Source organism: Entelurus aequoreus, linkage group LG17, assembly GCF_033978785.1.
Source record: "Entelurus aequoreus isolate RoL-2023_Sb linkage group LG17, RoL_Eaeq_v1.1, whole genome shotgun sequence".
NCBI classification, from domain to species: domain Eukaryota; kingdom Metazoa; phylum Chordata; class Actinopteri; order Syngnathiformes; family Syngnathidae; genus Entelurus; species Entelurus aequoreus.
Window position 1 is genome coordinate 4,813,861 of NC_084747.1, and position 11,927 is coordinate 4,825,787.

Here is an 11,927-nt window from a genome sequence, read left to right on the forward strand (position 1 = left end):
GTATATGTATATGTATGTTTGTATAGTGAATGTATATGTACATGTATATGTATGTTTGTATAGTGAATGTATATGTACATGTATATGTATGTTTGTATAGTGAATGTATATGTACATGTATATGTATGTTTGTATAGTGAATGTATATGTATATGTATATGTATGTTTGTATAGTGAATGTATATGTACATGTATATGTATGTTTGTATAGTGAATGTATATGTACATGTATATGTATGTTTGTATAGTGAATGTATATGTACATGTATGTTTGTATAGTGAATGTATATGTACATGTATATGTATGTTTGTATAGTGAATGTATATGTACATGTATATGTATGTTTGTATAGTGAATGTATATGTACATGTATATGTATGTTTGTATAGTGAATGTATATGTACATGTATATGTATGTTTGTATAGTGAATGTATATGTACATGTATATGTATGTTTGTATAGTGAATGTATATGTACATGTATATGTATGTTTGTATAGTGAATGTATATGTACATGTATATGTATGTTTGTATAGTGAATGTATATGTACATGTATATGTATGTTTGTATAGTGAATGTATATGTATATGTATGTTTGTATAGTGAATGTATATGTACATGTATATGTATGTTTGTATAGTGAATGTATATGTATATGTATATGTATGTTTGTATAGTGAATGTATATGTACATGTATATGTATGTTTGTAAAGTGAATGTATATGTACATGTATATGTATGTTTGTAAAGTGAATGTATATGTACATGTATATGTATGTTTGTATAGTGAATGTATATGTATATGTATGTTTGTATAGTGAATGTATATGTACATGTATATGTATGTTTGTATAGTGAATGTATATGTACATGTATATGTATGTTTGTATAGTGAATGTATATGTACATGTATATGTATGTTTGTATAGTGAATGTATATGTACATGTATATGTATGTTTGTATAGTGAATGTATATGTACATGTATATGTATGTTTGTATAGTGAATGTATATGTACATGTATATGTATGTTTGTATAGTGAATGTATATGTACATGTATATGTATGTTTGTATAGTGAATGTATATGTATATGTATGTTTGTATAGTGAATGTATATGTACATGTATATGTATGTTTGTATAGTGAATGTATATGTATATGTATATGTATGTTTGTATAGTGAATGTATATGTACATGTATATGTATGTTTGTAAAGTGAATGTATATGTACATGTATATGTATGTTTGTAAAGTGAATGTATATGTACATGTATATGTATGTTTGTATAGTGAATGTATATGTATATGTATGTTTGTATAGTGAATGTATATGTACATGTATATGTATGTTTGTATAGTGAATGTATATGTACATGTATATGTATGTTTGTATAGTGAATGTATATGTACATGTATATGTATGTTTGTATAGTGAATGTATATGTACATGTATATGTATGTTTGTATAGTGAATGTATATGTACATGTATATGTATGTTTGTATAGTGAATGTATATGTACATGTATATGTATGTTTGTATAGTGAATGTACATGTATATGTATGTTTGTATAGTGAATGTATATGTACATGTATATGTATGTTTGTATAGTGAATGTATATGTATATGTATGTTTGTATAGTGAATGTATATGTATATGTATGTTTGTATAGTGAATGTACGTGTGGATGTACGAACTTTGAGTGTGTAGGTCTGTACTGTCTTTGTGTATGTATGTGGGAGCGTAGGTAAAAGGTTAAAAATGTTCTTTTGCACAGTAAATAGAGTTGTTTTTGGTTGTAATGATAATAATTGAGTGCTTGTAGAAGAACGGATGGAAGCAAATACTATTTGTCACAAAAAAAAATTCTGATTATGTTTGGAGAAAAAAAAAACTAAGGTCAAGATGACTTTGGAGCTCCAAAATTAATTTTTACTTTGTGTGGGAAGCCTTTTTTGTTTGTTTTTTGTTACTTTGTGGAAAGCAGGGCTTTCAACTTTAAAAGCGAGCGCCTCTCTAACAAATGATCTCAGGCTCGGTGCTCATGAACTGTATCTTTTTGCAAAGTAGAGCATCTTCAATGTCATTTATGGTTGCAATGACAAACATTAAGTTACTGCAGCAGGACTGTTGGAACCACGCACAAATAGTCCCCACATTATTTGAGTCCTTTTTGGTGAAAAAAGAGAGGTTGTGATTATTTTTTAGATTAAAAATCGAATAATGCAACACTAAATGGTCCCTAGTGTGTGAATGTTGTCAGTCTATCTGTGTTGGCCCTGCGATGAGGTGGCGACTTGTCCAGGGTGTACGCTGCCTTCTGCCCGAATGCAGCTGAGATAGGCTCCAGTGCCCCCCGCCACCCATGAAGGGATTAAGCGGTAGAAAATGGGTGGATGGATGGGTATATCACGATGTTACGGAGCCCCTAAAGCAGGGGTCTCAAACTCAATTTGCCTGGAGGCCACTGGATGCAGAGTCTGGGTGAGGCTGGGCCGCAAGAAAAGATTTCTCTAAAAAAATATTTTTTTAAATGTCTTTATTTTTATTTTCAACACAAAATCAAATCAAAATAGAAATGAACAAAATGAGAATGAAGTAAATAAATCCGTCATAAGTAATAACAAGAGAGGAGAAGTCTAGCTAAAACTCCTAGCCATTATGGCAGGAGTGGGCAATTAATTTTTACCGGGGGCCGCATGAGCAACCCGAGCACTGCTGGAGGGCCACATCGACAATATTTCAATTAAATTTTGCTCAATATTATTTTTGATATATACCGTAAGATAAATAATAATAATAATAATAATAATAATTAATAATAATAGTAATACTTCAACATAGTGTGTGTAACAGCATTCCATGACTAATATAAATAAATTAACATTAATAATAAATGACAGTAAAATAAGCACACGTATGACTGAGGAGTCATAGTGTAACTTTGTGTGGTGTTTGAGTTGTCCGACTTTTTGTGTGGCCATAAACGCACCAGTGGTTTAGTGCTATGCGTGTTGGTGACACATGACAAGTTGGTTTTGGCCTGGTTTGTACGGCAGAAAATGACTAGTTTTTCGAGATAGAATTGTTTTACTCATGTTTTTGGTGTGGTTATGTCCGAATATAAACAGTTTTGCTCAATAAAGTGATCGATATAATTCCTGGCCTCGAAGCATCTCGATAGACGTTACAATAATTGAACGGTGTTCAATTGAACGGTGTTGACGAACACCGTTAGGGCCGCTTGTTGTCACTGTCACTCAAAGTTGCATTGCAAAATTACATAGAATAAATATGTTTATTTTGTTTAGAATTCAGATGGGATTTGATTTGGTGCGCGGCATATACTTGCTGCGCGCAGCGGACGCTTGAGCAGTGCGCAATTGCGCAGGCACGCACCTTAGGTGAGGGGACGTTGCTTTGCAGTCCATGTCTTGTTGAAAACACGCCATTCTTCATCAACTTTTCTCTTTTTAGCGTCTCGGGTGTAAACCGTGCATCACTTGTCGCTGCATGTGCACCTTCACTCGCAGGTTACACACGGACACACGCCCATAAATAATACTTTTCAAAATAAAAGCAGCACAGTTGTATTGCGCGCAGGACATAGATGTTTTTTCAACTTTATTTTGTAATCGCAGCTGTTCACATTCACTCACAACCACGCACACGCATACGTCCACACGGAAGTAATACAAATAACGATTTTCAAAACAAAAGCAGCACCGTTGTATTGCACACTCGACATAGATACTTTTTAAAATTTATTTTGTAATTTATAATTGGCCTCACGCGGGCCGGACAGGGACGCACAAAGGGCCGGATGCGGCCCGCGGGCCGCAGAATGCCCAGGTCTGCATTATGGACAACACCTCCCACCCGCTACACTCGGACCTTGCGGGGAGAATGAGCACGTTCAGTGGAAGGCTCAGACTCCCAAAATGCAACACGGAACGACACAGGAAGTCCTTCATACCGACAGCCATCAGACTGTATAATGCATATGTTCCTTGACTGCACTTAAATGTAGAGTATATGTAGAATATATTTATCTTATTTATATATTATATACATTCTATATATTATATTATTTATTATTATTCTTGTCTATTGTGAGCGAACTGTGGTGCTGAATTTCCCCCAGGGATCAATAAAGTACTTTCTATTCTATTCTAACAATAATAATTTGATTTCTCCAGTCAGCAACAATGTATACACATACACATAATGTGCAACCCGGTTCACTCTTGCATCTCCCTGGTATTTTGCATACTCCTCAGCATGTCTAGTTGTATAATCACGTTTCAAATTGTATTTCTTGTGCACGGCAACTTTCTCTGTGCAAATAAGACATGTCGGGGTGCCCCTGTGCTCAACTAAGAAATATTGCATCTCCCACTTTTCCTGGAATTGTCTTTGCTCATCACTAACCTTTCTCTTCACTGCACGCTTTGAAAAAGACATGTTTGGGGTTGTGGAATATATTTGTATTTAACCGACGCACGGAGAATAATGTTATTTCCGCAATGTGTGTCGTTACGCTTTTCCTCCCGACAGCAACACGGCGGTGGCCGAAAGTACCGGGAAAAAGTGACTGCTCCCGGAGTGTTATATGGCGTCATATACAAATATATGTAGTGTTCATTGTGTGAGGCAATGCAAATTAAACAATAAAAAAAAACAAATAACGGTTTGAATTGGTCCAGGTTATCAGGGACTTTATTACTGACGGACAGGTGTCGCGGTGTGACTGCAGCCAGTCACGTAAGACAACCCTCGTCTCCATGGCAACGTTTCTCTCGCTTTCACTCATTTGCCGCTTTTCCACTAACGCAGGGGTATTTTGGACCCAAATAACAAAAATCGTCTCTGTCTGGAGCCAACGGGAGGGGGGGGGGGGGGGGGGGGGGCTCGCTGTGGAGTTTACATTCACGGTAGCACAATTAGCCCCGATCACGACTAACGTGTTACACGTCCGATTCGCCCAGCGACTCTCTGTCGGAGTATCAGCGATGGGGTCCAGTGCACCACACTTTTGTATTGTCGCTCGCTCCTTCGGAAGCTGCAGGACTGCTCGTCTCCCCCGCCCGGACCAGCGGGAGCGACAAAGACACAGACAGTGACAGAGAGCGAGAGAGAGAGAGAGAGAGAGAGCGAGCGAGGGAGGGAGGGAGGGAGGAAGAGCACGTGTGGGTCTCGTGGAAAAGCAGCAAAGTGTTTCTCTGCTTGCATCATGCAATGTTTGGCCCTCGAGAGCCATATACCACACCATGATTGGTAGATTCCTTGTAGCCTGGAAGAGTTAGGGCTAAAAGGAATTCTGGGTATTTGTTCTGTTGTGTTACGGGAGGATGTTCTCCCAAAATGTGTTTGTCATTCTCGTTTGGTGTGGGTTCACATTGTGGCACATATTTGTAACATTGATAAAGTTTTTTTTATACGGCCACCCTCAGTGTGACCTGTATGGCTGTTGACTAAGTATGCATTGCCGTCACTTACTTGTGTCTGTTGTAGGGATGGGCGATACCACACTTTTAGGATTCGATATGATACCGATACTTTTTCTTGCATTTTCACCGATACCGATACCGATACCAATAATTTCTTATTGGCAATTTTTTGTCAGTCAAAAATATTATTACTATTGTTATTATTTAAGACAAATCACAAGACAAATACAGACCATTTATACCACATTTACTATGGTCAATATATAATAAAAGTAAAATTAAAATAAATAACATAAATATGAAAAATAAATTAAATATTATATATAATAATAACTATATATTATATATAATAATAATTAAATATTAGGGCTTTCCAATTAACAGTCAAATCCAAATTGCAAGAAGCTGCAGTTATTTTTTAAAGTTTGTGATATAATTAGCAATTAATGAAATATGAAATAGGCTAATGTTTTCGAAATGTAAGAAATCATGTAACAGATTAAAACCAAAATCACATTCAATCATATATTCAAGATTTTCTTGGAAAAAAATAAAACTGTAATGCAAAGATGAAGAATCTCCAAATTGTATCTCTTTCTTATCTTGTTTTAAATACTCTAGCAATTTTCAACTAACAGTAAATTCCCCTGTGTGGAAATTATTTGAATTTAGGATAATCATTTAAACAAAAATATTCAGTAAACATTACTAAAAAAAACAAAAAACAATGCCTGTTTTAAGTCAACAATTGGACAACACTGGATATGCCTGGCTGCATCGCTGTCGGCTGGCTGTGTGTGTGTGTGTGTGTGTGTGTGTGTGTGTGTGTGTGTGTGTGTGTGTGTGTGTGTGTGTGTGTGTGTGTGTGTGTGTGTGTGTGTGTGTGTGTGTGTGTGTGTGTGTGTGTGTGTGTGTTGCACGTTGACGACGCTCATTCCCTGTCTCCTGTCACGTGACTGGGCCAGCTCTATACTCTGCCAGGTATAGGGTGTCCCAGCACATAGTAAGTTAAGTAAGGAATCAAAAACATCTGAAAGTGATGCTTGCACCCCCCACACGCCGTTTTTTGGTTTATATCGATACTTTTTTCAGAAAAGTGATGCCAAATGAGTAGCGTGTGAGTATCGATGTATCGATACCACAGGATCGATACGCATACCCTAGTCTGTTGAAGCTGCATATAACATGTGACTGTGCAGGCACATTGTTTGTGTGGAGAAAATGTGGACGCTAAACCTCGTGCCCTTAATATTGTTGTCCTCAATATTGTTGATGGTGAAACTGGGGAGGGTTGGGAAGAATGCTTCACCTCCGCACACAGCGCTGTCAAGCGCCATTCATATAAAAGTCGCGGGCCGCACTAACATTAAACGTTCATATTAAGGTGGGGGCCGCACAATAACGTCTCGCGGGCCGCAATTGGCTTGCGGGCCGCATGTTTGAGACCCCTGCTCTAAACTTTCTCGTGCGCACGAGATACATGTCTAAAAAAAAAAATATATATATATAATTATAAAATTTTTTTTTTATAACTTTATAAAAAGTTTCTCGTGCGCACGAGATACATGTCTAAAAAAAAAAAAAAAAAATATAATTATAATATTTTTTTTTTATAACTTTATAAAAAGTTTCTCGTGCGCACGAGATACATGTCTAAAAAAAAAAAAATAAATACAATTAAAAACATTTTTTTTATAACTTTATAAAAAGTTTCTCGTGCACACGAGATGCATGGCTAAAAAATTTAAAAAATACAAAAAAAAAAAAAAAAAAAAAAATTCCCTCATGTCTCTTTAGGGCAGGGGTGTCAAACTTACGGCCCGCGGGCCGGATCAGGCCCGCGAACAGTTTTGATCCGGCCCGCGGGATGAGTTTGCTAAGTATAAAAATGAGCTGAAATTTTTGAATGAAAGAAACTGCTGTTCTAAATGTGTCCACTAGATGTCACAATAGCAATTATTTTTATCTTTGTAGATGATGCTACATATGTACAAAATAAACCACATCAGTCGAGGAAAATGAGCAAACTACATAAATAACATCCTGTAATTTGATTTTGATATAATTTTTTTATCTTGATAGATTGAAACTTAACACCAATGAGTTGACTGATGAACATTATCACATCATTTATTCAGAAAGTATAAGTAATAACAAATGAAGATAGAATACTATTAACCGCAACATGTAAGTGTAAAAAAACAACAACATTATGATTTCTACAATTTCAGAATGTGCTTGTTCTATTTTTAAACCAAAAAAACCAATGTGAAGTTGTCTTTATTTTTAAGTTATCATGCCGTGATTTTACCAGTCCGGCCCACTTGGGAGTAGATTTTTCTCCATGTGGCCCCCGATCTAAAATGAGTTTGACACCCCTGCTTTAGGGGCTCCTTACGATGTGTCGCGAAACCTGCTTTTTTAATTATTTTTACCTCTTGGAACCAAATCCTAAATGTCACCAATTTGTATTGTCTGTTCAGAAAACACAAAAGCAAGATTGGGATTACTTTTAAATTGTCATTGTTTTATGATGTGTAGCAAAGCCTGCCTTTTTGACTTCAAAAGCCAAAATTAGACCACCTCTACTCTTAAAAGTGACACAAACAAAATGATAGCTTGTTCCTCACGCTTACATGATACTGACATTAAAAATAAACTTTAAAATCGTCCATTTTAGACTTGATTTAATCATTAGCTGGACTTGTCGAGAAGAAAGATTCCCGTTAAATGTTGCTGTCACTTAGTTATTTCTTCACGTTTGTCTGTTGAAGATGTTATTGTTAAGAGACAACAGTGGGAGACCGTTGCTAAAAATAGCCCCCAATTAAAGCCGCACTGACCTTGAAAGTTGGTTGCATAGTAAAACGACGCGTTTGTGACTTTAAAAAATGAGTGACTTTGAAAAAGACTTCCAATACAAGAGTGCTGCAGCTTCACAGTACCTGCCAGTCTCACTGCGCCTTCTAATCCTTCAATAATCCACCAGAAAAGGGGCGGATTCTGACATTGACGAGGTCTTTCTGAGGATTTGGTTGCTTCTGACTTCTAAAAAGCCTTGGATTTGTGGATGTAAACACACATGCAGAGAAATAACCGCCGCAACAAGTGGAGAAAAAGCAACCGCCAAAAAGCAGAAAAGAAATTGCCGTAACAAGCGAATAAATAAATGCCTGTGGAGAAAAAAACAAATAAACTAACACAACAAACAGAGGGAAAGATAACACAACAAGCATTGAAAAAAATAACGAGCAGAGGAAAAAAAAAAGCAAAAAGTGAAAAAAAAAAAACTGATACAAAGAGTGAACAAATAACTAGCGCAACAAAGAAGACAAAGAATTAATGCAGCATGCGAATAAATAATGCGACACGCAGAGAGAACTAACGCAACAACCTAAGAAATAACTAACGCAACAAGCACAGAAATAGCTAACAAGGCGAGAAACAAATGCTGCAAAAAGCAAATGACGCAACTGTTAGAATAATTATGTGTAAGTTATCACACAACTTTAATATGCTTAAAGTCTGTTGCTATAGTTATTAGCTATTGTGCTCAAGATGTACTTTTTCTATCTGTGCAAGGACAAAACTTCTTGTCTGAGGGGTCTAACATAATAGTGTGAGAGTCCAGCCCATAGTGAGTCTAACATAATAGTGAGAGTCCAGTCCATAGTGGATCTAACATAATAGTGTGAGAGTCCAGTCCATAGTGGATCTAACATAATAGTGTGAGAGTCCAGTCCATAGTGGATCTAACATAATAGTGTGAGAGTCCAGTCCATAGTGGATCTAACATAATAGTGTGAGAGTCCAGTCCATAGTGGATCTAACATAATAGTGTGAGAGTCCAGTCCATAGTGGATCTAACATAATAGTGTGAGAGTCCAGTCCATAGTGGATCTAACATAATAGTGTGAGAGTCCAGTCCATAGTGGATCTAACATAATAGTGTGCGAGTCCAGCCCATAGTGGATCTAACATAATAGTGAGAGTCCAGTCCATAGTGGATCTAACATAATAGTGAGAGTCCAGTCCATAGTGGATCTAACATAATAGTGTGAGAGTCCAGTCCATAGTGGCTCTAACATAATAGTGTGAGAGTCCAGCCCATAGTGGATCTAACATAATAGTGAGAGTCCAGTCCTTAATGGATCTAACATAATAGTGAGAGTCCAGTCCATAATGGATCTAACATAATAGTGTGAGAGTCTAGTCCATAGTGGATCTAACATAATAGTGTGAGAGTCCAGTCCATAGTGGATCTAACATAATAGTGAGAGTATTAGTGCCCAAGTCATGGGTAATTTTAATGCTGAAAGGTACATACAGGTTTTGGAGCAACATATGTTGCCATCCACGCAAGGTCATTTTCATGGACGCCCCTGCTTATTTCAGCAAGACAATGCCAATCCACATTCTGCACGTGTAACAACAGCGTGGCTTCGTAGCGAAAGACTAGACTGGCCTGCCTGTAGTCCAGACCTGTCTCCCTTTTTTAGTTGGCTTAACCACCAAAACAAAAAGTCTTTGCAGTCATAAAAAAATAATAAAAAAAATGCCTCCCCCAATGAAATACACCCTCGTCCTAGAAAGTGCTCCGTCTCTACACACATGAAGTTGAGATGGTATTGTTATCGATTAGCTGTCATGACAAAGCTGCAGGTGATACGCGTCTCATTTAGCGAGCAGCGGCCTGCTCTCTATTGAACTCCTCGCCACTTAAATGCTTTTTATTTTGTGGTAGCAACCACTTTCTCTTGTGTTCAAACACAAAGAGCCGGCCATTATTCTACCCACTGATATTACATAACGCCCAATTAGATCATAGCTTGAAAGAATAGCACTCAATGCCCGTGTCGGACAGTTGTGTGTGTTTAATGAATAGAGAGACGCTAATATGTAATATATCAAATGGAACGTCGCGGAATTCATCTGTTCCAAGGTCTGCACAGGCCATGTTTTTTACTCACATTTGTGTGAAACATCTACAAAACCCCAAAACCAGTGAAGTTGGAACCAGGAACACTTCAGAAAACCACTGTCAGTAACTACAGTTTGTCGCTACATCTGTAAGTGCAAGTTAAAACTCTACTATGCAAAGCAAAAGCCATTTATCAACAACACCCAGAAACACCCTCAGCTTCGCTGGGACCGAGCCCATCTACAAACCCCGTTTCTATATGAGTTGGGAAATTGTGTTAGATTAAAATATAAACGGAATACAATGACTTTCAAATCATTTTCAACCCATATTCAGTTGAATATGCTACAAAGACAACATATTTGATGTTCAAACTGATAAAAAAATTTTTTTGTGCAAATAATCATTAACTTTAGAATTTGATGGCAGCAACACGTGACAAAGAAGTTGGGAAAGGTGGCAATAAATACTGATAAAGTTGAGGAATGCTCATCAAACACTTATTTGGAACATCCCACAGGTGAACAGGCAAATTGGGAACAGGTGGGTGCCATGATTGGGTATAAAAGTAGATTCCATGAAATGCTCAGTCATTCACAAACAAGGATGGGGCGAGGGTCACCACTTTGTCAACAAATGCCTGAGCAAATTGTTGAACAGTTTAAGAAAAACCTTTCTCAAGCAGCTATTGCAAGGAATTTAGGGATTTCACCATCTACGCTCCGTAATATCATCAAAGGGTTCAGAGAATCTGGAGAAATCACTGCACGTAAGCAGCTAAGCCCGTGACCTTCCATCCCTAAGGCTGTACTGCATCAACAAGCGACATCAGTGTGTAAAGGATATCACCACATGGGCTCAGGAACACTTCAGAAACCCACTGTCAGTAACTACAGTTGGTCGCTACATCTGTAAGTGCAAGTTAAAACTCTCCTATGCAAGGCGAAAACCGTTTATCAACAACACCCAGAAACGCCGTCGGCTTCGCTGGGCCTGAGCTCATCTAAGATGGACTGATACAAAGTGGAAAAGTGTTCTGTGGTCTGACGAGTCCACATTGCAAATTGTTTTCAGAAACTGTGGACGTCGTGTCCTCCGGACCAAAGAGGAAAAGAACCATCCGGATTGTTATAGGCGCAAAGTTGAAAAGTTAGCATGTGTGATGGTATGGGGGTGTATTAGTGGCCAAGACATGGGTAACTTACACATCTGTGAAGGCACCATTAATGCTGAAAGGTACATACAGGTTTTGGAGCAACATATGTTGCCCTCCGAGCATCGTTGTCATGGACGCTGTTAGAATAATTGTATCTAAGTTACCACAAAAACTTTGTGTTGAAATGAGTTCCCAGCGAGAAAACCAAAAGCTGTCTTTGAGACCTACCAAGAAGAAGGCTTGTCAAACTCCACTGTGTAGGGGGGAGGCAACATGAAGGTGTTTCTGTTTTCTTTTATTATTGTAAACAACAGAAAGATATTGTTTTAACCCAATGACTACAAAGCGGAGAGAAGGCAGGATCTGCCCAATTTCCAGACGACCTCTTTTTG